At 50.2% G+C, this 27,618-nt stretch overlaps 1 protein-coding gene across 13 annotated transcripts in view; it reads left to right on the forward strand.

The window, feature by feature from the left end:
* POC1A (POC1 centriolar protein A) overlaps positions 1–27,618 on the forward strand; it is an 88,446-nt gene that overhangs the window by 50,661 nt on the left and 10,167 nt on the right. For 8 of the 13 annotated variants that reach the window (XR_004242289.1, XR_004242290.1, XR_004242282.1 and 5 more), the window contains 7 exons: positions 86–241; positions 1,106–1,777; positions 2,729–2,817; positions 14,699–14,858; positions 18,927–19,108; positions 24,798–24,909; positions 25,057–27,257. The gene's annotated coding sequence lies outside the window, so the exon portion shown is untranslated. The remainder of the gene's footprint in view (positions 1–85; positions 242–1,105; positions 1,778–2,728; positions 2,818–14,698; positions 14,859–18,926; positions 19,109–24,797; positions 24,910–25,056; positions 27,258–27,618) is intronic. The other 5 variants (XR_004242287.1, XR_004242285.1, XR_004242292.1 and 2 more) reach the window with 5 other exon arrangements.

The raw sequence follows: 27,618 nt of genomic DNA on the forward strand, positions 1-27,618 counted from the left end.
TTGTTTCCTAAGGGAGAGATTATTTGACCTGTGTATTTGTGTGATGTGTTTCTTTCTTTTACTCTATTATTTATTAAATCAATAGATCTTAAAAAGGAACACTTACCACAAAGTGTCTGGAGCGCAAGGTGTGCTGAGGCGAAAGTGAAAACCTGCCCGCTGGCATGGCCTTTCCCATCAGCCCGGCGTCTTTGCTGGAGAGAAGAGGATTGTCCAGGAAAACATCTTGACAGCAGCCCAGGTGATGGGGGCAGAAGCAGAAATTCTTGCCTGAGTACCTGCAGGTCACACAGTGAATCAGGGCCAGAAATAAGGGTGGGCCACCACTAAACTCGCCAGCCCAGGTGGGAGATGGGAGGCGTGGTCCAGGCTCTGTGCTGCAGAGTATGCTCAAAATTCTTAGGATACCTTTAAGAGGGGTTGTTGGTGCTGTTGAGCAGGCTCAGAGTGCTCTGGAGACATTGCAGCTGTGGTGAGGGCAAGAAACAAAGCTGAGCAAATTTCTGTGTCTGCTCCCTTTTCCCACCCTTGGATGGCAATGGGCCTGTTGGTTTCCCTGTTCTCCCTGCCTGTGGCTGGGCAGAGCATTTTGGAGGTTATGTTCTTTGCTGCAATTCCCCCACTCTGCCTCTCCTCACTGTGTGCTGCCTTCATTGCCAGCTCTCACAGGAGAAGTGAAGATGAAAGAGAGCAGAGATGATTATATTTAATGGCAATGAAAATTGGTGTGGTGATTGAGGGGCTGTTTTCCTTCCTGCTCTCCCACCTATTGAAGTTGGGAGGCAGCTTTGAAATCTCACGTGGTCATCTGGCCAGCTCTGTGCCAGGCTCCATTATGGCACCAGAGGAGAGGAGAAAGCCAGGTTGCATCTGTGTTACCTGGGTTTTCCAGCCTGGCCCGGTAGACAGGAAAGTAGATTCTTTTTATTCCCTCACTTAAATGAAAAGCCCCTTTGCCCCATTCTGCTTGTGCCTCTGCCCTGGCCCCAGCGGGTTGGCTCACCTGCCTTTTGAATGCAAATACTTGCTAATTTACAAGTTGGGAAAGGAGCAGCAGAAAGCTAATGAAGGTCAACTGAAGTCCTCTTTCCTTAATCCACCCCAGCAGTTCACAGTCTGGATCAAAGAGCTGCGGGATCAGCTGCCACTCATCCTGCAGCAAGCTGCTCTGGCCCTGTCCTGGGAGCCCAGGCTTTGCAAGAAGTTGCTGGAGGTGGAGAGGTGCTGAAATACCAAATGGTGGATCTCCAGCAGACACTGGAAAAGGCTTTCCCTGTCTTCAAGACCGACGTGAAATGGACCCTGCGGTATCTGAGATGTTCAGGGAGCTCAAGGCTGTGAGTGACAAAGGGACTGTGACTCTGGCACCATGGTTGGAGCCAGTGTGTCTGTCTGTCTGCAGTGAGTGGCAAGGCAGTGCAGCCACCAAGACCAGGAGAAAGTGCGTGCTGTGGCCTTGGCAGAAACCTCTTTAAAAGCATGACTGATTCTTATCCCAGAATTTATTTAATGTCCTGGGTCCCCTTGTTATCCTTCATCAGCTTCCCACCACCCTGGCCCAAACGCCGCTCACTGCAAGTATCTTCCCCCAGCCTCTGCAGCCAGAGTGCAGGATTTGTCAGTGACTGAGCTTTATTCCTGGTGTGTGGCATACTTACCTCTCCTGTGGCAACCAGTAACCTGCCTCCATCCTCCTGAAACCCTCCTGCCTTCACAGACTGATGAGACTTTCCTGCCCACCAGGGAGATGCTGGATCTGGCTCCACCTCCTTCCCAGGTATTTCTGCTTTCCCCAAGACATGAATCACCCCAGGGCTTTTGATGAGCTATGGCTTTTGGAATGTGCAGAACTACCCTGTGTTAGCCACTCCTCTTCTTAGGATCCCTTTGCCTTTTTTCTGCTAAGCAATCTTTGTTTTCATCCAGTGAGAAACTTTATGTGATTTAACTATTTTAATTAAGGTATTTTCCTTTCTTGCTGTTGCTCACTCTTAAGCTGCATGGAAACTGTTCTTAAGAACATTTGCATCAGTTCATCTGAAGTCAGTTCCTTGGCAAACTTAGCAGTGCTGCTATAATCCATCCACATCTATCTGCACCACTTTGACTAATAACTCCACTGAAATCCCCGAGGTTAGTTAAAACGAGCCCCTGGGGCTGAACAAAAGGGGTTTTGGAAGGGATTTAACCCTCTGCCTTCCCAATTGCACAGATTGAGTAGTGAAGTCCCAGCTGGCTGCCTGGGAGCTTTGCCTCACTGGAGGGGAGATCAGGTACCTATGTGAAGATTGCTCAGAGCTGGAGTTGGGGCCAGATAGCTCAGGGGGCCCCTTCCAAGGTTATCAGCTCTGATGAGGTGTCCAAATGTAAAACACGTGAGTGCAGAGACACAGCAGTGAAACTGTTCTTGACTCAACACAGCATCTTTGCAATCATTTACAGGACTGTTGTGCTGGAGAGGCTCTAATGCCTCCTTTCCTCTCAGTCACAACGCTGTTTTTCCTTTTTCCTAAGGCTTTTCTTTGCTTGAATTTTCGTCCTGGCTGGATATAAAGCTGCCTTGTGACCTTGCAGGATATGTTGCATGTAGTCCCTGCAGCTGGTGGTCAAATGGGTCCTGTCACATCTGAAAAACAGATGGGCTGGTGGTGCAAACTGTGGAAGATGGTTTTTCCAGGAGGCTTTGTGTGGGGTTGTGTTTAATTTTGTGGTCTTTGTTCTCATGCAGGGATGAAGTCCATCAGATGCTATAGACTCTGGCTGAGAGTGATGACATGCCCTTGGAAACCTCTCATCACCCTCTAGCATGACAGCCAGGTAAAGCCAGGAAAACATGTCAGGAATGCTAAGGAAAGCAATGGAAAAATTTAAGAGGAAAAACATGGCTGCAGCCCCCTGAAAAGCTCAGCAGGGGCTATGGGTCCACTCTGGTTTTTGTTTGCTTCTGCTTTCCTGTAGCCTCTCAAGAAGCCTGGCCTGACTGAGAACTGTGTGCACCGTGTTTCTCATCACACCCTGGCAGCCACGGGCTTCTGCAGGCCCCACAGCTGAGGTGCTGGTTGGAGGGTTTTTCAAAGCCCCTTTCAAAAGGATTTCAGGGCCAGTGCTGTGAGACAACACAGGGCTGGAGGGAAAAACATGCACCGCTTGTGTGTGCTGGTATGTGTGTGAGTCAAACTACATCCAAGAGTCTGGGACAGTGCTGGAAACAGTCTTTTTCTCCAGCTGATAATCCTTCCTGGAGCCCCACTGCACCCCTGCTGGAAGGTTTCCCTGCTCTCCTGTCTGATGGAAGCTATCACACAGATGGGATGTCTTGTAATCCCAGCATGGCAAAGGCATCCTTGGGATCTTTGCTGGAGACCTGTGAGATAGGAGAGGTCATACGCTGACCACTCTTCGTGGACAGGGATCCTGACTCACTGGAAGGTGGAGTGACTTGTGTCAGACCGTGGCACTTGCCTGCAGGTGGTTGTGCTGTGATGTCCAGCTGGGCCATGGCGAGGCAGGTGTGGCTGAAGCTGGCTGGGTGCTGCTGGCAGTGGGAGTACAGCGTGGCTGGAGCATCCAGCTGTTCTGCCACTGTCTCAGCTGGGTGTTGCAGCCTGTGTGCAGCTCAGCTTTGCAGCTGTAGTGGCTCTGCCAAGATCAGCACCCGTGTTTCTGTTTCTTTTGGCCGTCCCGTGGGACACTTGTGGCTTTGCCTACTGGAAGGTGCCCCAGAGTTTGGGCGCTGGATAGGGATGTGGTGTTGCAGCGAAAGTTTGGTTTGGCTCTGGACTCCCTGTCCTGAGCTGGAGCTGGTGAGTCGGCCCTGGAGACCTTGAGAGGCCTGTTTCTCCATAGATAGGGATAATATTTCTATGAAAGGAAGTCAAAGCTAAGTGGTACCAAAGGAAGTGTGGAAGTCAAGGCTAAGTGGTACCAAAGGAAGTGTGGGAGTCAAAGCTAAGTGGTACCAAAGGAAGTGTGGAAGTCAAAGCTAAGTGGTACCAGAGTTCCTGATGAAAGACCTGGCGGTGTGGAATGCTACAAGAAACCGCACTGCGGTGATGTTCTCCCCTCTGTTGTTACAGTCCAAGAGGTGGAAATGTCAGTCAAAACAGGCTGCTGAGGGTGAACCAGTCTATCAGGAGATTGCAGAACAGCATCCTAAAGACAGGTCCTCACAGTTGCCTGCATCCCTCACCAGTGTCTGTGAGGAAATAGCTCATGGCTGTGTTGAAATGTGTTTGGTTGGGTGACAACCCAGGTGCAGGGCTCTGGGTGCTGTTTCATTTCCTGTGCATCTCACGGCTCATCTCTCGAGATCTTTCTCAAGAAGCTTTCTTGTCTCCCACACCAAACCTCCTCCCTTGCTGACTCTTCACAGGCTGCTTTCTACACTAGGATTTTGTGTCTTACTTTTTTCTCTTTGTCTCCTGAGGGTTTCATGCTGCCTGTTAGGTTCGCTGGAGACCTCTGAGAAGGGAGAGATCCCTCTCTCCTTTTTTCTTCCCTACAGACTGCATCTCCTGATAAAAGGCCTTTCTCCCTATTGTGTTGTGCCTGAGTGACCAAGAGTGTATCCCTGCTTCAAGTCCATTTTCTTGGCTCACCCTGAATATGCTCAGAATTTCCTAATAGGATTTGCAGTTCCTGACAAACATATCTTTCCTCAAGCATCAGGTGTGGAGCAGGCTATTGCCACCACTTTGAGACTGGTTTCCCTGGTGGTGGGCTTCACATGCAAATCACAAACTTAAATTTCCCTTCCCAGCCTCTCACCGCTGGGATAATGTGCAGTGTGAAATCACCTCTCAAGCCTGACCCACGGAGCTTGTGCTGATGAGATAAGCCTGTGCTGGATGGGATCTGCCCTGGTGGGTTGTGTTACACCTGCATTGCACAAAGTGGGTTGCTCAGGCAGTGTTAGATCTTTCTCTAGTGCGTTTGGGGTGACACCCGCACTTTCACCATTGCCCGGGGTGGCTTGGGACATGAGGAGAGGCTGCTGCAACAGGCAGGGGAAGGACCCAGGAGGAGAGGCTCTCGCTGCTTAGGCTGGCTGCTGTGGAGTAGAAGGATTTCAGACAAAATCCACACAGTTTGGGTGTGCTCAACACTTCCCCTGAGCTTGTGAGCTTGACCTGCCCCCAGGCAGCTCAGTTCCCCCCACCCCATCGCTGTGTGGGGCTGTGCAGCTGAAGGAAGCTGGGGAGGTCAGTGTCCTCTCCCAGCCGCAGGGGAGGATTAGCTCCCTAAACCATGCCAAGACAATAAGCTGCAGATCAAAGGCAGATGAGGTTGGCCAAGCTGTGTGCACTTCATCTGCCCTTCATCACCCAGTGCTCCTTGGATCCTGCCTGGGGGTCCGTGGGTCATCCAGCAGTGTGGGAACAGTGCTTTGGTGGTCTCTGTGCAGATTGTGGGGACAGATTAGGCTGCATGGGAGGCATAATCAGGAGATTATCATACCTTCTCATATCTTAAATGCCATCTCTTATCTAAATGCTCTCAGTTGTGCCTTCTGCAACAAAAGCTTACAGGTTTGAGTAGAAGTGAGTTTACCAGGTGGTTGCTGTGGTGTGGCTGGGTGAGCAGCAGATGCCTGGCTATGAAGGGAAGCTTGCAATAACTTGTCTTGGTTGCATGCTGCTTGTGGAAAGCCTCTGCGTTGGCTGACTTCAACTATTTGCTTCCCCTGGATCCCATGCCTCAGGTCTCTGTACTGCCCTAGAGAGTGAGGTTTCATGTTGTGGAGCTGAAAATGGCACTCAATATGGTGAATGAAGGGAAGGGAGTGTGGCCCTCCAACTTCACCCCAGTTTTCTGGAATAGAATGTCTGCACTGCTAGGAAACACTTAACTGGTGTAAACTCTCGTTGAAGGAGCTGTGTTTCACTGCAGCAAGGATGTCCTCAGTCCAGGGCAGATGTCTGCTCTTCCCAAAGCCCATCCAATGTTTCTGCACAAGCTCATTTTGTGTGGGCTGTTTCAGAGGTCTAGCAGTTATTAAATCTTATGACCCAGGTCAATAAAACGCCTTCTTGGCTCCCAAGCTGAAGGAGCTGATGTCACTGGAAGCAGTGCTGAGTGTGCCATGGTTATGTACCCTCCATCAGGAACTGAGGTGGGTCTAGAGGAAGTGCTGACTGCTTTGAGGTGCTTGAGAGCTGGGGTAGAGCTGACAGCTCTTGGAAATGTGTCATACCTGTTGCAGGTGTTAAGGAAGTGTTTGAAGTGTGAAACTTTCGCTCTGTCCAGGTGGGTTGTGAGCCTGCCAGGGTACACAGTCACTGGGCAAGGATGGACAAGTACCTTGGTGGAAATAATTACACTATTCCATTCTCTGATTGGTTGTCTTTCCTAATTTCCCCCCCAGTTTTGACATGTGTGGATGGAAAAACAATTGTGAATCTTTTCCCATAAAAAGTGCCTTTGTTTTCCAGCAGCGTCCAGATCTGATCAAAATGTTTGGGCGGGGGGCGGGGGGGGAGGTTTAATTGCCCTTAGCATAAATTTTGCAATGCAGGTATAAGGGGTAATGGCCACAGTCAGTTATCAGGGACTTGGAGCTTCATTGCTCTTTTAGAGGTAATTCTGATTTCTTTTCTCTGTTACATAGATGCCATAGATGTTTCCATAGACTCAGAGTTGTGTTGTGGAGGAGGAATCAAGCAGCAATTTTCTGGTTTTCATTCACATTTAGAGACCTCTGGGGTCTTTGAGGGAAAAAAAATGACAACTTTTTTTTTATGACAGAGAGAAAATTTATTGTCCTGTTTGAAATTGCTTGTTTCTTATTGCTTAGTTGTTTGTAGCCTTCCAAAGGACAAGTGGTTATTATTTTCTTGCTATTATTGAAATATAATAGAATTCTTACTGGGTAGCATTGAGGAAAATTTTCTTTACCAAAGGTGGAAATTGTGGGAGTCAGTTTAGCGCTTCAGTGGGAGTCATTCTGAAACATCAGCAAGGTGGCATTTGCTGCCAGCCAGCATCTACTGACTTGCTGTGAGCGAAGTTGGGTGAAAGATAGGGGTGAATAGCAAATTTGCAGAAAAATGTCACTTCCTTTACCCCTGAGCCTTTCACAGATTTAGCCTGGCTTTGGTCAGGGCAGTGCTGAGATTTTTGCTGCTCCCCTGTGCTCAAAGCACTCTCTTGGAATTGCATCCAAGTGCAACTTCCTCTTGCTTCCAGCAAGATCTGAATCCATTTTTCCCAGCTCCTAAATCCTACTCATCTTGTTTTATTCAGCATTTTTTCAGTCAAGTAAGAAGCTGCTCAGTTTGTCCTGTGTTGAAGCTTGTGAAGATGGGGGAAGATAAACTCTTGAATGATCGAGGCATTAGGACATCAGAGCTAATTTCTAAGATGTCAGGAAGGAAAAGGCTCCCTAAATCACACACCCTGGCTTGGCAAGATCTTGCTGTGATGTTACCTGCTTGGCTTCCCCTCTGGCCTTGGATGACAGAATGACTCGTTGATGTTCATGGTGTCCCCTTCCAGGTGATGTGGCCCTTTACCACAAGCCTTGGAAGGCTGCTGTGACCCTTGGGTTGGTGAGGAAATCAAGGAGAATTCAGGGACTTTTGTGTCCCTGGAAAATCCTTGCAAATCCTTGCCCTGGACCAAGCAACAAGGGAAAAGTGACCAAATAAATTGGAGACTTCCAGAGCAAAGATATCTCAGGCATAGCAGCTCTTCAGAGCAACAAACCAGTTGAACTGGACTCCAGACCTTCTGTTTAGACTCTCCAGGGAACAGACCTGAAGTCTAATTCCGGAGCTCTGGGCTGGAGGACCTGGCACTGGGGACAAGTGCAGTGAGGATGTTGTCTCCCCTTCTGGGTGTTGAGATGTGATGATGCAGCCTTGTGTAGGTGTGAAATGTCAGCAGTGAATGTTTACCCAGGGTGCCTGACGTGACGTGCAAGGACCTGCCTGTCATTTGGGCCATCTGTTTCTTGCTGTGGAGGTGTCTCTTGCCTTTCCTGGTGTCTTCCTGAGCCTGGTTCTTCTCTTTCCAGCCATGGTCTCTACTGCAGGTGCTGCTCTCTCCCCCTTCCTGGTCTTCCATCCTAAGCCTGCTCTGTAGCCTTCTTCCCACCAACATCCTGGTACTGGGTTTGGATTTTTGTGGCGGATTTGGTTTCATGAAGCAGTACCTCTTCTGTGAACTTGTTTTTCCTCATTTAAGTGGTTCTTGCTGTCTCTCCCTCCCCTTGGCATGGAAGAGACACACTCAGGCTCTGCCTGTTTGACTTGCACTTGCTCAAGCCCTGGAGACTGCAGAGCTTGTCCTGACGTGATCCTGCAGCAGTGGAGAATACCTGTAACTCAGGGGAGAGAGCATTCATGGCTGGAGTAACCAGGGAAATGGGAAATGCCTGCCTGACTGCATTAGAGCTCTTATGGTGGCTCTCCCAAAAGACTCTGCTCAGGAAGGAGCTTCCCTGGTTGTTTCCCCTCCCTATTCAGGGCTTGGCAGCACTGTAGGAGAGTGTCCTTGTTCAGCTGTGGGTAATTCTTACCCTGACCCCACAGCATTGGGTCCCTGGTGCAGGGGGAAGAGACCATGTGCCCACTGCAGCCTCGTGCCAAGCGGGATTTAACTGTAGTCAGTTCTGCCTTGCTTTTGGTGCTGGGGAAGGGATCATCCCTTTTTCTCCCACCTCCGAGACAGGAGTTTTGTTCTGCTCTGGGGTGCCTTTCTCTAAGGGAAAAGGGTAAAGACCCAGGAGGAACAATCCCAGAAAGATCTGATCCCATCATTTCACTCCCAGCCCTGTGTAGTTCCAGGCACTGTCTGCCCCAGCCACCCCCACAGCGCTTGGGTGGGCACAGGGTGTCCTGTGCCTTGGCATCTCTCCTCTGGCCATGGCTGGTTCTTTCTTTGTGGTTTCTCCTCCCTGGGCAGGTGATAAATGAAGGAGAACACTTCCCAGGACATCTCTCCTGGGTAAGCCTCTACGGTGCCGTATTTATTTTACAGAATTGATGTGTTGTGCACTTTCCTCTCTGGCTGATTCAAGCAAACACACACAAATAACACTGCTTTTATCTGCCCAGGTCCAGACCCTGCTCAAAGCCTCCTCTTGGCATGACTCACTCCTGGGCAAGCCCTGGAGAAAATAGATGTGGTAACTCAGTTGCAGATCCCATCCTTTTCTCACGGCCCTGTGGTCAGCTGGCTGTGTCAGATGTGCTCCAGGTGGCTGACAGGAGAGCAAGGTGCTCTGAGCAGGAGCCTTGCATCAGCCAAGTACCTTTTCCTGCCCCTCCTGCCTGCTCCAGCCCTCCCAGAGTGGGTTCTTGATCCATTGAGTAATTGATATAAAGTAATTCATAAAAAATGTGCACTGTCACTTTTGTTGATGTCCTGGCCGTTGCTGGTTTCTGCGAGGGTGATTTTTGTTCGCTGAAAATTTTGTTGTTTTTACAGAATGCCTTTTTTTTATGATCCTGTTTTCCTTTCTCCTGTTTTGCCTTTCTGTGTCTTCCTTTTTAATCCTTAAGTAAAACCTCATCATAAACTAAAATCCATATTTTAGGAAAAACAACACATAAAAATGAATGGGGGAAGCTGGAGCCCAAACTGATGAATAGTAAATAATCCTGGACTCAGAAAAGCCTCAGCTCTTTTTTCTCAAAGCAACCAGTGCACTACTGGCTTGATTTGCTGCTATAAATATTGGCCAGGTTCTTTCAACCCTTGGGAAGGTAAATGAGAGGCTGTTGCCAGGTTTGGTTGGTATTGCATGTCTGGGATGATGAAAGGGCCAGAGGAAGGGGCAGATGTGTAATTGTGAGCAGGGAGCTCAGCCATGCGAGCTGGCAGCTCCAGGTGCAGCACAGAGCCATGTGCTTGATGTAGGATCTCCCTTTGCCATGGCTCCTACCTGCCAACACCAGCCTGGGAGATACCTCACGCTGGCTCCAGCATGGCAGGATGCTGAAAGCCCTCCTGCCCACACGAAGAGCTGAACCTGGGTGACGCGGCACTGGGTGCACCCCTGACATTTCCATGGCTGCTCGAGGCTGAGGGGTCTGGAGCGCTGGCAGTCCCCACACACCCTGTGATGGAGCAGTTGGACATCAGTGGGCAGGTTGGTGCTGTGATGCCTTTCCTTGGGCCTTAGAGGAGCATTTTTGCTTCATCAGGTCCCACATGTGACAGGCGAAGCTTTGTCCTCTCTCTGTCTTCAGTGAATCAAGTTTTTATTCTGCTTTCCTTTGCAATCTGCATCATCATAGGGCCATAGGATGGTTTGGGTTAGAATGGACCTTAAAGATCATTGAGTTCCAGCTCCTTGCCATGGGCAGGGACACCTTTCACTAGATGAGCTTGCCTCAAAGCCCCTGTGCAGCCTGGCCTTGAACATGGAGCCCTTTCTGCTTGACATGCTGGTAAGTCCCAAACTCACAGGACTTGAGGACAGCTGTCCTCCATCCTGCCCCCTGGGGCAGGCTGCTGCAGGATTGAGTGTGGTCCCTTTTGGCACAGCCTGAGCCTTGTATTTGGACTTGTCCCCAGCCCTGCCCAGCCCAGGGCTTGAGCACAGACCTGAAGGAGGAGATAAGTACAGCCTTTGTGTGTCCAACTGGAAGCATCTCCTGTTTCCAGCAGCAATTGTGAGGGATGCCAGGAGGTTAGAAGAAGAATCAGGGGCGTATGTAGACCCATCCTTCCCTGGCAGGCAGCCCTTGGCAAGCCATGGTTTAAACTCTGCTTCCCCTGGCAATGATGGTTTCCATCATTCTTAAGAGAGGATGGCTTCTCCAGGAATGTACAGCCTCTGTTATTATCACAACTTAAGCTTGTCCTCCAGGCTCTGTGGAAATAACCCCATCACCAAGGCTGCTGTTACTTTCCTGAGGGGCTGCACCTTGCAGGTTCAAGTCTGAGGATGGTGCATCATGCTGGGATCTGTCCTGCTTTTCACTGCCAGGACTTTCTGTCTTCTTGTGGTGGCCCATGTCACACCTGCACAGGGCTGACTTGACTGGCCAAACGACTGAAGAGACCAAGTCCTTGAGCATAGTTACCTGAAGAACAAGAAACATTTGGAGATGTTTTTCCCTTGGCTTAGTAACTTTCAGTGGAGCTGATGGAGCAGGTGTGTTTGTAAGCACACTTTGTGTGACAAAGCAGGAGCTGCATTGCTACCACCATAAGTGTCAAGTGGTCTCCAGTGGTCTCTGGTGTACTTGCCATTGGTGCTACCCCAGGGTTCCTGGTCTGAAGGGTTTTACTGCTGTTGGTTGGGGGATTTTTTAGCAAGCTGGCCAAGGGAGATTCTCCAGCAGCACTGCCTCAAGGATCCTGGCTGTGGCCCCTGGCTGTGCCTGGTCATGCTGCAGTCAGACCCAGTAGCATCGTGTCCATTTCCATGGCAACAGCACGTGCGTGACCATAATAAAGTCAGATTACAGCTCCTTCGCTGTGTGTGCGGGCAGGAAAGGAGTTTTCTGAGGTAAGAGCTCAAATGACTTGCAAAGAAACATTTTGGCTGGGTAAAGGCAGACTTTCCAGTGGCTAGGGAGGCTGTTTGTGCAATCCTGGAGATGCTAATAAAGATTGAGTGAATTTTCTGGGATGTTTTTTTGCTCTGCCAAGCAGATTTCATGCACACATGTAGTAGGAGCTAAATTTAAAGGATGGTTGTCCAGAAAGGGCTACAGCACAGGTCTCTGAAGTCTCCTTGTCCTATGGGGTGATAACATGGGCTGTGTATTTTGTCAGAAGTAGCTTTAACACTGTGGGATCCAGTCTCAGCTTGGAGCCTGGTGCTAGGATTGCTGTTTGTCATGGGCTGAATGCCAACAGCCAGGCTGGGGGGAGAGCTCCCACACAGCCCTTGAATTTGATCTCTTAAGAGCAAGGGCTGGGCAGGACTGTCTCGGCTTGGCCAGTGATGATCTCCTCTGGAGATGGGGTGTAGTCCAAAGGGGTCCATTTGGTACCTCTGGAAGTCTCTTGCAAATGAGGCCAGGATAGGACTGTTGTAGGTCACTGGTGTTGGTTGATGTTGTTGGGGCTGTTGGTTGGTTGCTCTCCAGCACTGTCAGCACAGTAGCTGGGTTTGCAGGGATCTGAAATGATGAGTCCTTTGACCCCAGCACGACAGTTCCAGCAGTTTGGTTAAAAAAGCAGGAACCCTTTTAATGTGGTCAAACCTGGCTTTCCTTGTCCGGTTCAAGTACAACTCGTAAAGTGAGATTCCTGGGGGGGCTTAGGAGCGCAATTTCTACTTCAGTATCTAACCATGCACAAGATCAACAGGATTTAGGCACCATGTGGGTTTTGGAGGACCAGGCACCTGAGCTGTGCTGAAGTGAGAGCGGGGATGCTACTGTGGGGAGGACACCAAGGAAACTTGCTGCATTCTGAGAATGCCACATGTATCTCAGTGAGGTTGCTGTGGTGTCTCCTTGCTCAGTCTCATGGGGTAACATCAAAGGAGGCTGCCAGGGGAAACAAATAGAGACCAAGGTAATACCTCATCATGGGAGAGCCTTGAAAGCCCTGACCAAGGGAAACCTGCCTGAATCGGCTCCAATCAGGCTGGCAAAGCTGGCTTTTTCCAGCACAGAGTGTGGGGCTGTGCTTAGCCCTTCCCTGGGCTGTGTGACAACTGTGTGTGGATGGGACTGTTGGACACTGCCCAGGTGGCTGCATACAACAGAAATTAGGGCAGTGCAGGGGTGGGTATTGCAGCCCAAGGAAGCTCCCAGAAGGTTCTAGGGAAGGGTTTGGTTGTGAGATTAAAAAGGTCAGGCTCAAGGTATTGTCAAATGTCACAGAGGTTCAGGACCACAAACATCCTGTGGTTTTGTGTTTCCCCTTTCCGTCCCTTCCAGCACCTCTGCTGTGTCCCCCAAGATGTGTCTGTGGGCTGAGTGTGTGTTTTGGAGGTGGTACCCGGGTAGCACCCACTGACTCACCCAGTGGGTGTGAAAACCAGGGGCTGGCTTTAGCACCAGCCCTGCCAGAGGGATCTCAGCAGTTTCGAAGCATCCCTGCTGCTCAGCCCAGCTTGGCTCGAATTCAGCAGCCTCTTGCTTGAGCACCAAATTCCTCCTCGGGAAGTGCAATATTCATGAAGGAGACACGTTAATTAGCAAGCCGTCTGCTCCCTGCTTTGGCATGTGAGTAGGTGGTGTTACCTCTGGAATTAGGTTGAAATCCGTTTGGTATTTAGGTGCATTTGATTTGCAAGAGCTTGTAGGCCCCTTAAAGAGCACCTCTAAAGCACGTTGAGCTACGCACAAGCTTCATGTGATATGTTTTCTTTCTGTCACTCTGGGACATGCAAGGACACCTCATTCCCAAGCTGGTGTCCCTTGGCCATCAGAACAAACTGCAGGCAGCTGACTCCCAGCATTCAGGACAGATCCAGCCGTTCCTGAGTGCATCCTCTCTTGCTGGCAGAGCTGCCGTCAAGAGATCCACGATTATCTCGGACTTGGTCATGGAGATTGGTCAGGGGAAGCTTATTCTCAAATTGCACTGTGTTTGGAAGTCAAATGAGCAAACCCCAGCCATGCAGCTTCACAGCAGCTGTGTGTGGCTTTGCTGCTGTCTGGAGAAATGTTACTGTCTCTGGTTGGGAGTTTTGAGCCCCAAAAAGGCTGCAGCCTCTTACTGAACCCCAATGGCATGAAAGTGAACACAAAATAGTACAAACACCATCAAACCAAATTAATTTCAAATCAATTCCTGGCTATTTCCACCACCATCGCTGTTCCTGTGCTAGTATATTGTCTTCAAGTATCAGTAAGTTTTGGCAACTTCTCTTGGGCACGAGAAGCCAGAATCTCTGGAATCGAGCTTTTTTTTTCCCTGAATCTTTTTAAGATATCTCCCTGTTCTGCTAAATTCTAGGAGTAAGAAGGTAGAAAGTGAAGATGATAAAAAAGACTAAAAATCTTGCTTGTGTTGTAGTTGAGAAATGAAAGCTTCTTCCCTTTTGTAAATGATTTTCAGTGGTTTCAATAGTCTCTTCTTCTTTTGCTTTTTGTCGCAGCAGAAAAATGGGAGGAAAAAATGGAAGAAGTAATGAAAAGACCAAATGTTTTTAATTTTCTGGTTAATCTCTTAAGAACTTTAAAGAGTAAAGAAATGGTTCATGCTAGTTTTTGGAAAAAGGCAGAGAAATTCCAGTTTCTGCCTGTCATTTTTTCCCCCCACTTGAAATAATTCATCCAGCCTTAAATTAAAACATTTGATTTGGAAACTGGGGCAGAAGGTGAGTGTTTGTGGGTGTGTTGGCAGGGGCATCCTGAGCAGAGAAAAGCTTTTGGAAGGGCAGGATGCAGCCCCAGCACTGCAGGGTGAGCTATACTGGGACTCTCTTTGGGTAAAACCATGGCGGGTGCTGCTGGGGTGGATGAGGAGGTGAAGATGCCAGCCCAGAAAATCTTTAAATACTTCCAACACAGGAGCTCAGCCCCCACTCCTGTTAAATTGGGAGCTACTCCCAGCTGCTTTCTCTGGCTCTGAGGGATGCCCCACTCCCAGGGTCAGCAGCCTGGGCTCCCGGCACCCCCTAGGACAGCTCCTTGCCCTCTCTGCCTGGGCGTTGTGCTGGACACCAAAGGGGCTGGAGGAGAAATCCTTGCTGCAGTGAGGGGTGCATGCCTCCTTTCCTGTTGGAACCCCTCTGGAAGATGTTCATCACTAACGCCTTGTTTCTCTCATTTAAATGAAGGTTTTTACATCCACATGCATTCCTGCTCTGGACCACGTGAGTCTCTGCTCCAGGATCTTGTCCCTGGGGTAGGCAGAGGCTTTGCTGAGCCCATGGACTCCTGGTTATCTGCAGCATGAGGGTGCTCCCAAGCCAGGTTCATCGAGACAGACTGAGCTGGGTGAGTTGTTTCTGTCCTGCTTTTCCTGAGCCTTTTCCCACCAGTGTCACCCAGCTCACTGAACAGGAGTCCTGGGGGGCTGCTGCTCCATGGCAGTTCCCTCATTTGGGTGTGCTCTGTGAGCAGCCAGGCTTCCCTTCGGGTGCCTCTGGGAGCAAATCCCGCAGCAGGGGACCGCTGTTGTGCCTGCTTTGCCCAGCTGATGATGTCAGGGAGGAGAAGGCCTGTCAGGAGAGGATGACTTCACGGAGCCGCTCCGGGAATTGGTCACCCCTCCTCACAGCGAGGGCTGCTGGAAGGGAGCCCAGGAGAAGCACTGCCAGTGATGTCTTCATCCTCACACCCCAATGCAGGCAGTGTTTGCAAACACTGAGGTGATGCCATTCTGTGAGGGGCCAGCCAGGGATGATAATGTGCTTCTGGTGGCTCTGCTCAAAGCCCCGAGAGCCTCAAGGTGTGTTTTGGCTTGTGGGTCACAGTGGTGGGTTTGGCTGGCTCTGGAGGAGGTGAAAGGAGGGAACTGGCTATTTGGCTATGAACCCAGTATGGCCGTTACTGAACGCCACAGTCCTGTGAGGGGAGGGTTTCCCCATTTACAGTCATAGTGATGTTCTCCAGCTGCACCTGAAGCACAAGGGGGGGATTTACTAATGCAGCACAACTTTCATGGGCTGAATTGATTGCTGGTGAAAAAGCCCAAGCCTCAGCATGCTGTGGGATATCCCTGCACCCCACCATTGCCTCAGAAGAGCACTGCAGAAACACTCCAGCCCTGGTGCAAGGGCTGCATGCAAGGGAGCCCATCCACTGTGTATTGTCCAGGGAGGACCCTTTTTGCTTTTGCAAGAGTGAGAAGGAGGTTCATTGAAAAGATCTCTGCTGGAGACCAAAAATGCTTTAAAATGGTCTGTTTTGTATTGGGAAGGTGTAGAAATGCAGAATGAATAGTTCTTGTAAGCTGAAAACATGAAACACCAAAGGATGGAAGCAATTAATGAATTAATTTCACTTTCCCCATTGGAAGGGTGCTGGCCACAGCCCTGGGAAGTGGTTGATGGGGATGTGGAAGGCAGCTGTCTCCCTTGCTTTGATCCAAACCAGTGTGAGCACCTGTCTGGAAATGTGGGGTCATGCTGGCATCCTGCAGTGCCAGAGCCCAAGATGAGACATGGCTTCTCTTTGAAGTCAGGATCAATAATCTCTGAAAATAATATTAATTAGACACAAGCAAAACAAAAAGCAGGACCTACTCCTCTCCACTCCCTCATTGGGAAGATACGGCAAAGCCTTTCCTGTGTTCGGGTTAGTGGTCAAAGAAGAGCAGGGAAGATTTCTATCAGCCTATCTCCTTGGTAATGGGCCCATTTCAATCCTGTGGTTAATTATATTAAATAATTGCGGGATTTAGCTCACCCTGTGCCTTTTCACGCCCTGGGTGACCATGTGATGGCAAGTACCAGATGAAGCAGTGCCCAGCCTCAGCACTCTGATTTGTGCCAGCCCCTCTCCCAGTGTTGGTGAGTTCAGAGGTGCCCAGGCTCGAGTTGGCTGCACGTGGAGCATCTCGAGCAGAGGCTGATGCAGAGGGAGCATCCAGAGCACTCGGGAAGCTCTGGGAAGCTGTTCTGTCTTGCTGTGCAGTGAAACACTGCCACACCTGTGCAAATTTCCCCATAGCCTGCGGCTTGGGTGGAAACGTGTGGGATCATTAAATCAAGCTACTTAGGAGCTACTTGAAGATGGAAGGTATGAAATCTGCATATGAAATGTTGATTGTGTCTAGACCATCCCCTGAGCACCTGACCAGTGACTCTAGCTCTTGGCTGGTGCCCCTGAGGGACAGGCAGAGCTGGCTCGTGCAGAAGGCTTAGCTGAGCTTCTGCTCCATGTTGCAGTGTTTGGGGCTTGCCTGGCAAGGTCAGGATGTCACCTCGCATGAGGAGCCAGCCAGCAAGCTCAGCTGGTGCCTGTAAGGACAGGACCTAAGGGAGATGGAGGAAGAGGTGTGTGGATCTGGGACACAGGGCTGGTCCTGCTTTGGTGAATGGTTCATGCCACTTTTTCTGAAAGATTCTGCTTAACTCCTTTGCATTTGTGCTTCCTCCTTCCCCTGGACTGAGATCCCAAGGAACTGGGAAGGAAGCTGAGTGGGAGAAAAAAGGCTTTTAGTTTGAAAGGCCTTGTGTTTTTGGGAGCTTCCTTAGTGCATTGCTGTACGCACCCCAGAAGACGGCTCCACGCAGCTCCCTGCTCATGTGCATCCCCAGGGAATGCTGTGTTGCTCCCCCACCTTCCCTTCCCAGGGCATTAATTCCTGGGAGCTGGAGCTGTGCACTGGGTCTAGTAATGCAACATCTTCTCCTTTGGTAGTCAAGACTGCAGGGTAGCAAGCTGGTTGCAGGGGAGACCCCACACACATCTTCATTCTGCAGCTCCTCAGTGACATATCTTACCTCTGGGCAAGGGGGTGGATCAGAACATGGAAACCACATTTTTCCCTTGGAGCCTTGTGCAGAGCTGGAGCAGCTCCAAGCACAGCTCCCAGGCTTGCTGCCTGCTCCATGCCAAGCTGCAGTGGTACAGGGGCTGACAGGGATCCAGGTTTTGGCTGAAGGAGCAGCAGTTCTGGTATGAGCAAAAGAGATGCAGGCAAGTTGTTTTCCTCCTGTTCCACTGCATGTTGCTTTCCACACCTGTGCAATGTGAGGGATGTTTCCCCTCACACTGGGTGGTCTGTAAATCCCTGTCCTCTGCTTGGGGACAAATGCAAACACTCGGTCAGCCATGGCCTCCCCAGGTGACGTTCAGCATGTGCTTCCCTGTGCTCTGACTGCCTCCCTGCAGTCTCAGCTCAGAAGCACCACTCAGGCTTTAGCATCTGCTCTCTTTAGCTTTGCAGCCCTGAAATGCACATTGGCTTCATCACATGTTTTGTGCTGCTGACTGTGGGATGTGCCCAAATATTGAGTAACTTCACAAGCTGGGTCTAACTGCAACTGATGTGATCCAGGGCTGTTTCTTTCCACTTGGGTCATGGAGAGCATTTGGATAGATAATTAGAAGAGGTGCTGCCCTCCCCAAACTGCTGGTGGCAGAGGCAACAGCCAAGAGAGCACTGGGTTTGCTTGAAGAAAGATAAAGTGGAACTCTACTGGAGATGTCACACTGGGTCTGAAGATACCTTAAGTACTTTGGAGAGGACCAAGACTGATGCTAGATGGTTGTAAACTGCTCTCAGAGGGGACATTTGGGAACCAAAACCCCAACTCTAGAGCTTGACTTTGGGTTCCTCTTTCTTACAAATGGCGCTCAGCACACAGGACCTGCCTCTCCCAACAGGATGAATACCACGCTGGCTGTATTCCCCTTCCCAAAGCTCCCATTAGATCACTTTAAATCCAGCCCTGCTTGACCTTTGTGTCCATTTTAAACAGCATGACCGAATCCTTGCCCATGGGGAAGCCTTGTTTGATTGTGGAGGTAATAAGATGATTCGAACACAAGAGCTGATAGTTTCAAGTAACTGAAACTTAACCTCGCCGCATAAAGCGGCATTGTCCTGCCACAGAAATCCTCTGTCCGGGAGAGCACAGCTGCGGGGGAAATAAATGCTCTGCTTTTTTTCTTTTTCTTTCTCTTTTTGCTGTTTGTTTGTTTAAAACCCAGGGCCCTGGGGTTGGTTTGCTCTCGTTGGCCGTGGTGGAGCAGTGGTGGGATGTGGGTGCTGAGCTCTGCCCAGGGAGCTGGGGCTCCCTGAGTGACTGCGGGGCAAATTCCCCTTAATCCAGGGAATTAAACCCCAGGCAAAGCCATTGATGGTCATGGGTTTAGTTAAGATCCAGGCCAAATCCTGTCTCCATTGATGTTAAATGGGAGCTTTAGCTGCTGGTTTCAGAGGGATCAGGGCTAGGACCTGCTGCCAGGTGTTGAGCACATCTGCCCTACTGACCTCAGCAGGATGGGCTGCCCTGCCCAGGGGTGGGATCTGGCTTCCTGGGTGCTGCAATGATCTCTGAGTACTTAGGGTGGCAGTGGATGCTCCAGCTGTGCTTTGCTTCCCCTGTACAGGTCCTGCCTCCAAAACAAGCCCACCTTGCTCCCTTTGAGCCACCACCACGCAGCAGCTGCTGATTTGTCATTTGCCTTCTCAAAACTATCTCCTGATATGGAAACAGTTCATCATTGCCTGTAACCAGCAGGAACACCAGCAGGAACACCAGGTCCTGCCAGCATCTCTTTTGAGCATCAAGGTAAGTGGGTCTGGGACAGTTCTATCTGGGGTAGGACATTACTACTGATGTTGTACTAGAACTGCTGCTTGCCTGCTGCTGCTGTGCCATGAGGCCAGGAAAAGCACTCCCAGACAGGCCGACCTTCCAAGGTGTGTTATAAATGGGGTAAAAACCCAGGTATTTTTGAATACATGTATATGAGTGGTTGTTTTGGACAGAAGCTGCTGGGTCTGGGTGCTGGGAGCTGCAGGAGCAACCATCTCCATCGTTGCTGCCTGTCCAGCTCAGCGCTGGAGAGACCTGGCTCAGTGCTGTGTTGCCCAACACACACAGCCATGTTCTTCTTCCAGCCATTCAGGCTGTGTGGAGGTAAGGGGCAGAGGGCTTATTTTGTTTGCTTAGTTTTATTTTTTAAAAGCTTCCTATATTTTTTAAATTCTTCTCCCACACAAATCCATGGGGTGAACAAGCAAGGTCTTTGTCCAGCTGGTTTTGGGTGCACTTAGAAATCCCCACGGGGATTTTTTATCTGGCAGGGCTGGGATACTCTCTTCCCAGTCATAGCTAACATAAAAACATTTCTACTGATTAGTTGCACTTATTTATTTGTCCAAACACACAGCAGCCCAAGCCTGTATTTGTGTGTATACACAAATGTCTTCCAAAAGCCACTCCTACCACCCCTGCAAAATAGTTAGAGGGTGACACGAGAGTGATAAACATCTGGCCATGGGAATGCTCTGGAGTGAATGAACGAGAGTTGTGAATGGGGACCAGTGGCTGAAGTGGTGGTGACTTCACTCCACATGAGACTGAAATAACCCAGGCTTGGATGCCCTTGTGTTCCAAGGAAGAGGCAGTGACCTGAGCACCCAGCTCGGGAAAGTCCCCGCTCCTGGAAGAGGCTTCAGTAGATGCTTCATCCAAGGTTTTCTGCTGGCATGGATCGAGGCTGGATTTGTGCTTAATGGTTCACACTGAAATCCGTGTTTAGCCTTGACTCACGGGGGGAAGCAGTGGTTTGTGATCTGTGGCAGGAATCAGCTGTCCTGTTCGTCAAAGCTTCCAGCTTGATGACGGGATATTTGTTGGAATGTGTAAGAAATTCTACTACTTGGGACTGAAATAATGTCACTTCATTGCTAAGACACTGGGAAAGCCTCAGAGACTGAGGCCATACCAACTCCTCGTTCACATGCTAGTGGAATCCTGCTGGTGTAAGTATATTCCTAGACAAATGTGATTTTTATTCTTTGCTCTAGGGAGTTAGCAAAGTTTTATTATTTTTTATCATTTTTCAAACATTGCCTCTACAAGCTACTCACACTTCTCCAAGGAAATATCTTTGCCATTACTACTAAGTATGTGCTTTTTAAAAACTTTAGAAAAATGAAGGCTTAAATGAAATCCAGAAACAATTAAATCATCCAGTTCTGAAACCTTTTCAACCCTAAGTTATTTTCTCTGATTTCTGGGTGTCTTCCCCAGTCTCTTTTGGAATGCTTTGTGTTTTGTTTAAAAACTTTGCAGTAGTGGGAAATGGTTTTGACAGAAGATCCAGCCCTTTTTTTTGCATGTCCTCAGCACAGAGGCAGCAGCTATTAGAAGAAAACCTCAAATATTTTCCGCCTGACGTGTTTCTCATCTGCCACTCTTGTGGGCACTGGGAAATGCAGGAACACTCTGCCCAACTGCTGGCAGTGCCCTGAACCTGCCACTTGTTCTTCTTTCCCAGGGCAGCACAAACTGACCCTCCAAGCTCAACGGAAGTTTTATGGTCCAGCTTTTTAGGCCCACACACGTCACAACCCACACTACAAAGAGCCCAGCGTGGCTCTGAGCCCTTGGAGGTGCTGATGGTGGGGAGCTCCATGGACCACCTGGTCCCCTTCCTTACATCTCTCCTAGCCCTCATCTGCAGGACATTTGTGGCACTCTCAGGAATTGCTGGTGTCCCCAGCATCCCCCCACTTTTTGATGTGAATCTAGCTTTTCTGTGCTTCCTTTCTTCTCTCTGCTGCCCATAATTAGGGGTGGATCTCAGACAACAGGAACAAGTAGGGGTGGGAATGGTGGTTGATGTGGCTCAGGCTGGCTAAGGAGGACCTCAGTGATGAACTTGGACAACAAGGACTACGGGGGGCTGTGCTCTGGGATGGCTGTGATGTCCCCAAAGACCTCCCCTTCTCCACTTGGGGTCCTTCAGCATGTACCAGACTCAGATCCCAAAAGGCTCCAAGCCATGTGTCACTTCTGCAAAGCCTTGGCCCGCCCATCTCAAGCCAGAGGTGCCCGATGGAGCTCCTGTTACCTTCCATGGTGGCCCAGAGCAGAGAGCTGGCTCTGCTTGCATCTCCTTGGGCAGAAGTATTTCCAACTGCCAGCATGACATCACTTTGCTCTTCCAGCAGAGATGCACAAGCAGGGAAACTGTCAAACCACAGGGGCTTATCTGCTCTGGCCCTTGACAAATCTCTTTTTCTTACTTGGTTTGGTGACCTGTGCCTTATCCCAGCTGCTGAAGAGCTGGTTTATGATTCATGTCTGGAAAGGGATGCTGAATCAGAGAGTTTTGGCAGTGGCCAGGCTGAAGGTGGGATTTGAGCAAGGTACTGGCTGCAGGAGCTGCAAAGGCTCCAGCAGCCCCCCAGGAGTGTCCCCAGCTGCTCCCAATCCACCTGCACCTCTCCTAGAGGCAACCCCTTGCTGGCATTGAGATTTCTCTGCATGTGCCTTGGTCCTAGGAGGGCTTTTTTCCTCATAGGGAGGGTTGCATGAGAATAACCTGATGTAGGAATCTGCTCTTTGCACTGAGGGGGTTAAAGTCTGCTCCCTCCTTCCAGGCTGACCATGGAAAATACTGCTCATGCCAGGGAGTATGCAGGACAGAAACGAGGGCTCCTAGGATACAATTATACAAATAATAAAACTTGTTCCACGAGCGGCGGAAACCAGCAAAGCCTGGTTTCCGATGGGTTTGTGTTGTGGAGTAAAGGACGTGCATGAGCTTTCCCTGGCCAGTAAAAGCTAAACACACACCATCACCTTCTCATCAGCCACCAAACCTCACAAAGCTTACATTCCATAATAACTGGGAGCCCCCATACCATGTGGCTGAAAGTGTCCAAAAAGAAGGAGAGGAAGGGTGCAGGGGTGGTGTGGCTGTGTAAACCTTGTTTCTGTAGAAAATCAGGTTGTAAAAATGAGGATGCAGGCAGACAAACTCTGGGCTAGTTAAATGATGTTTCCATCATTTTCTACCTCAAACTATGCATCTGCTTTGTGATAATAATCATTTTGCCAGAGCCAAAGGCACTCAAAGACAGAGGTGTTACATGACAAAGCGTTGGATTGGGGTACTTGGGCCCACAGGGAGAGGTGTCATTCTGTTTGGCAGTCTGGCTTTTGGCCTTTGAACTGGAGAAACCTGTGTCCCACTTCCCATTTCAGCCCAGACTTGGCATTTTTGCTTTGATCACCCCTGCATCTCAGACCTTGGGATATCTGGGGGTCAATGTGTGCTAAAAGCAGAGCCCTGCCCCTGTCCCTTGCACCAGGCGTGAGTGACCCCTGAGCTGTATCTGACACTGGGAAGATGTAGCTGTCACATATCCAGCTTCTGGTGACCACAGAAAGAAACCAGAAGCTTCGTTTCCTATGTTTTTTTCTGCTGGGGTCACGTCACATTTGATTCCTAGGAGACAATACACGTGGGATGGAGATGTTCAGCAGATGCATGCTGGAGCCTCACAGGAGCCAGACCTTCACCTGTTTGTCACAAGCCCCTTCTTAGGAGCAGCACCAGCTCATGTCACCCTTTGAGGGACAGAGGAGCAGTGGAGATGAGGCAGGGGTTTCTAACTAAACCCAACAAAGTTGTGCTTGATGATTTTCATCAGGATGTGGTGAAGGCTCCTTGGCGATGTGCTAGCGGAGAGGAGGGGGAGTTACTGGGTCATTTTCATGAAGGTGGCTGTGGGGTCACTGGTGTCCCTTCACTCTGAGCCACCCACCCTTGGGGAGAGGCCCTGACAGAACTTGGTGTCCTATGAGTGAGTGGGGGCTGGAGGAGCCCCGTTCTGGTTCCCACTCCCCTGGGTAGGAAGCAGCATGGTCCATACGCTCCCCCAGTCTCTTGAGCCAGCCATGGGAGTTGTGACTCTGGTGTGCTCCTTGACAATTTGTCTCTGGGTTTGAGGGATGAGCATAAAAGCCGTGCCTGGCCAGGTGGGGTGGCAGGAGGCTGCTTTGCCCCGCTGGGAGCGCAGCCCGGGGCTGTGGCGTTGGCAGGAGGTGACACGGCTGAGGTGACTCGTTACTGCCAGCGCACGAGGCACCGCTGGGGTGCTCATTAACAGGGGGAGGAGAGGGTCTCGAGGTAAACAGAGCAAGGCTGGCAGATGACTGCACCATCTCTGTGCAACCTCGTCTAAGCCTATTTATATAAATCATGTGAAACCCAAATTAGAATTTTATCCATCTGCTCTGCTGTAAGTCGCTCTTCCACCAGCACAGCAAGCCAAGAAAATGCTCTTAACTCCGTAAGATCTGCCTCGAGTGTGAAAAAGTTTTGTACACAAGGCCTGTGGCTGGTGTGGGGGGTGCAGGGCTGCAGCATCCTGCAAGACTGCAGGGCAGGCTGTCACCAGGCCCTCCAGTAGACAGCAGTGTCTTGACATCAAAGGCGAGCCAGGAAGAGGTGTGGTTGTTCAGTGAGAAGTCTCCAAGGCTCCTCACTGTGTGCAGGAGGACAAGGGCTCACCTCTGCCTCCTCTGTGACACAACCATGGCTGAAAGTGTGGAGCAAGACCAGCTCTGCCTGACTCCTGTCCTGATGCTGAGGCCCAAACACTGGGGTGAACTTGCCATGGTTTGGCACAATGAGGAAGGTAGGGAAATGCTCTCTGCTCTTTCCCATGTTTCCTACTTGCAACAAAGCTGTACTTTCAGCCTTTCCCTCGGGGAGGCCGTTACCCCTTTGCAGATGCCCAGTGCTCTGAACGGTGCAGCTCCTTGGAAGAGTTACACCCAGGCAACCCCAGCATGGCCACAGCTCTGTGCCTGCCTTCATGTGTGGTCACGGAACCTGCCGCTCCTGTGGGAGCACACACTTGTGGGAGCATCCCAGGGCCGCTCCTGTGGCAGCACACATTTGTGGGAGCATGCCAGGGCCCCTGCTGTGGGAGCACACACTTGAGGAAGCATCCCAGGGCCAATGACTCGGGCGGCCGGACGCTGCCCTGGCAGCCAGCGTGGGGCTGGCCCCGCCACAGCACAGCAATTTCTAGGAAACACATCTGCCTTCTCACACGGGAGGTCCCTGATGGAGATGATGACTCACCAAGGGATCTTTTGACCTCTTTACCCACCACTGTAACGATCTGCCTTTCTTGGCATTTAGTGCTTTTCCTGTCATTAAAAATATCATTAAAAACAAAACTTTTTTTTAAAAATTATTATTATTATTTCTCCCTCACTGAATTGAAGATTTCAGTGAACAGTTTGGGGGTAAACAAGCAAAGATGACACTGTGGAGGAACAGTTGGTCAAGTTTGTGAGAGATGGAGCCAGATCTAAATATGGCACAGCCTCGCTGGTATGGAGCAGAAGGAAGGAGGCATATGTGTCTGAGCAGTTGGATTGCTGCACGCTCTGTTAGATTTCCTTAACATCAAGTGCGTGTCTTCCTCTTTTCTTTCCTTTTTAGCATAAAAAAAGGAGTAGAAGCTCACCAAAAATGTCTTTGGGTGGAAATAGGAAAGGACTGCAAGGAGGTGATGGACCCTCTCCATCCCCACTGGCTCAGTTTGCAGGTGGAGGTAGGTATGTTTGGATGAGATGCTCCTCAGCAAGGACCAAACCAGGAGGCCACCCCCAAACTCTGGCCTGACAAAGGCCTTTTCCCAGGTGACTTCCATGCTGCTTGGCACTGATGGAATGAGTGCTTTGGGCCATGTATCCCACAGAATCCAAGATCTGCCAGAGGGAGGAGGTCACTGGCGTTCATCTGGAGATGATGTACCCTGTCAGCCTCCCAGCTGGACCTCTGCACACCAGGAGCAAGATGGACCAAGTGCTCTGGACTGTGCCCTCAACCTAGTGTCTCCTCCAAAGTCCTAGGCCACTTTGTTGACAACAGAAAACCTGATTCCTTCTGGCAGTTGGTCCTTCCTGGGAAGTACACCCTCACACCCCACCAGCTGCATCAGCTTTTTGAGCCCCTTTGTCTGCTGACAAAAAGCCTGCAGAGAAATCAATGTCTCTGGAGTGTGTTCACTGCTGGAAAGAGCTGCACAGGGATTTCACTCTCCCTCTGTGGCCGACTATGGAGACAACCAGAGGTCAGGCCATGCTGGGGAGACAACGTGCTGCTGGATGCACACTGCCACTCCTCATGTGGCTCCTGTTGTCCTGGTGGGCAACTCACAATCCCTGAGGTGGGGGGGACTGAAGCTTTCTTGTCTGTGGGGTGCTCTTGCTGGGTTTTCCCACACCCAGGGAAAGGCAGGGAGCTAGAGAGGAGAAGCCAAAGGTGAGACTGTTGTAAGCAGCTTCAGTCAGGGCTGTGCAGAACATGACCTTCACTAAAAAGTCAGTATTTGCTAGCAAATAACATATGGTTTTATTTTTGTTTAATTGCCTCAGTCTCCTTAACTGCATTTTAGATCAGACACCCCAAGATCCTCAGCACAGGAGAAAGAGCTACAGAGAGAGAATGAAGCAAGGCAGGTCCCAGAGCACTCACTGGTTGTGCTGCCTGGTGTGCCACAGCAGTGTCAGCTGCCTCAGAGCAGCACCTCAACTACTTCTCCTGCCCTCTGACGACTTTTGTGAAAATGACCCAGAAACAAAGGGCCCAGCCTGCTCCTGGAGGAGGCAAAGGCTGTTGGTGTTGCTTGACTGAAGGGGCTGAGGACAGTGCCTGACTGTCTGCATTCACATCCTGGGAAAGCAGTTGGAGATTGATCCTGGTTTGGTCACCCACTGATGAGCTAATTTTCAACACCAACCATGTGAGTATAAAAAGGATTAACCCTAAGTTTAAGAGCTTTAATCACATAAAAAAAACATGGTCAAAGTGTTTGTGTAAGGAGATGTTTCAAATGCCCTTTTGTGAACGCAGAGGTTCATCTTATTTGGAGAGCTAGAAGCAAGAATACAGAAACAGTCTTCTGCAATGCAACACTGCTGCTTGTTTCACAGTTTTGCTTAATTCGTTTCTATGAACAGGCTCTTAATTCAGTTTAGCTCAGTCTCTTTTCTCTCCCTGCTCCCCCTGTGCAATGCAATTCCATTTGTGTCTAGGTTACTGGCAACCAGTGTATCAAGCTCTAGCCAAGCATGTATTAAAATAAAGCTGCAATCTGCTGAAAAACAGGTTTTAAGATGGAAACAAATAATTAGAAACACACAAATTAGTGTCTGTCTGACAACAGGTTGAGCTCTGCACGGATTTAAACAAAGCTGTAATGGCAGGATATGAGCGATTCAAACTGGAGGCAGCGGCTGAGTGTTGATTTTAACGGGTCAGCTGGAAAAGATGTGGGGAAGGAGCAAACCTGGTTGGTTTTGGCTGGGGCTGAGCACCCAGAATAGTGAGATAAAAGAGAAACACGTGGGGGCTTTGTGTAACTCGGGGCCTTTTAAGAACCGGGGCCTCGATGAAGCAGGAGCTTAGGCTGATGGCAGGGTGAAGCTGCTGCTGCTGCCTGGTGATGCCTCTCTGCGGGTGCGTGCCGCGGTGCGTGTTTGCCGGGCAGAGGTGACGCACCAGTGGCAAAGGTGTGGAAGCATTTTCTGTGGTTTTGTACCTTTGCTGTGGGTGTTTTTGTGCCTGCAGAGTCCAGCGGTCTGGCAATGCCCCCGGGCAAGGCAGAGAGCCCTGCCCGTGCCCCTCGGCCGGGCCATGGACAGCAGGGCCTCTGGGGAGCTTTCCAGCAGCTGCTGAGAGCAGTTCAAATACTCTTTTTCTCTCATTCACACGAACATCTCACCGCTGGAGTTGCGGTGTGCCCTGTCCTCAGCCAGCGTGTGAGCGAGCAAATCACTCCAGCAGCATGGATCGTTTTTCTGCGCCCATTGTTATGGAAATCGCCTTAGAGACTGTTGCTTCAGCAAACATTTTTAGAAGCACGAGTGAGTTGCGCAACAGGAAAGCTACCCGGAGGTGAGGAAAACCCCCTTCCAGGCTCTCAGCACTGCCCCTTCCTCCAGTGGCGCAGTGAAGCCCTGCTGGCTCTCCTGGTAGGGATGGGATTTAGGGTGTTGCTTTGCCTGGTAAGGCAGGGAGAAAGTGCTTCTGGAGGAGAAGCCCCTTCTGCGTCAGTCTCCAAGGAAACCCTTGGTGTTGCGCGGCTCAGCTTTTGTTGCATGCCTGGAGTTTGGGCAGTGGCTCACACATCCCAGACTTGTGCCTGAATCATACAGGCACACTTTGATCTGCCAGTGGCATTTTACAGGTGCAAAATTTAGGCAAATTGTGGGGATTTCCTACCCCTAGGTGCCACTTTATCTCAAAGAGACTCATG

This window comes from Corvus moneduloides, chromosome 11, assembly GCF_009650955.1.
Source record: "Corvus moneduloides isolate bCorMon1 chromosome 11, bCorMon1.pri, whole genome shotgun sequence".
Lineage (NCBI taxonomy): Eukaryota > Metazoa > Chordata > Aves > Passeriformes > Corvidae > Corvus > Corvus moneduloides.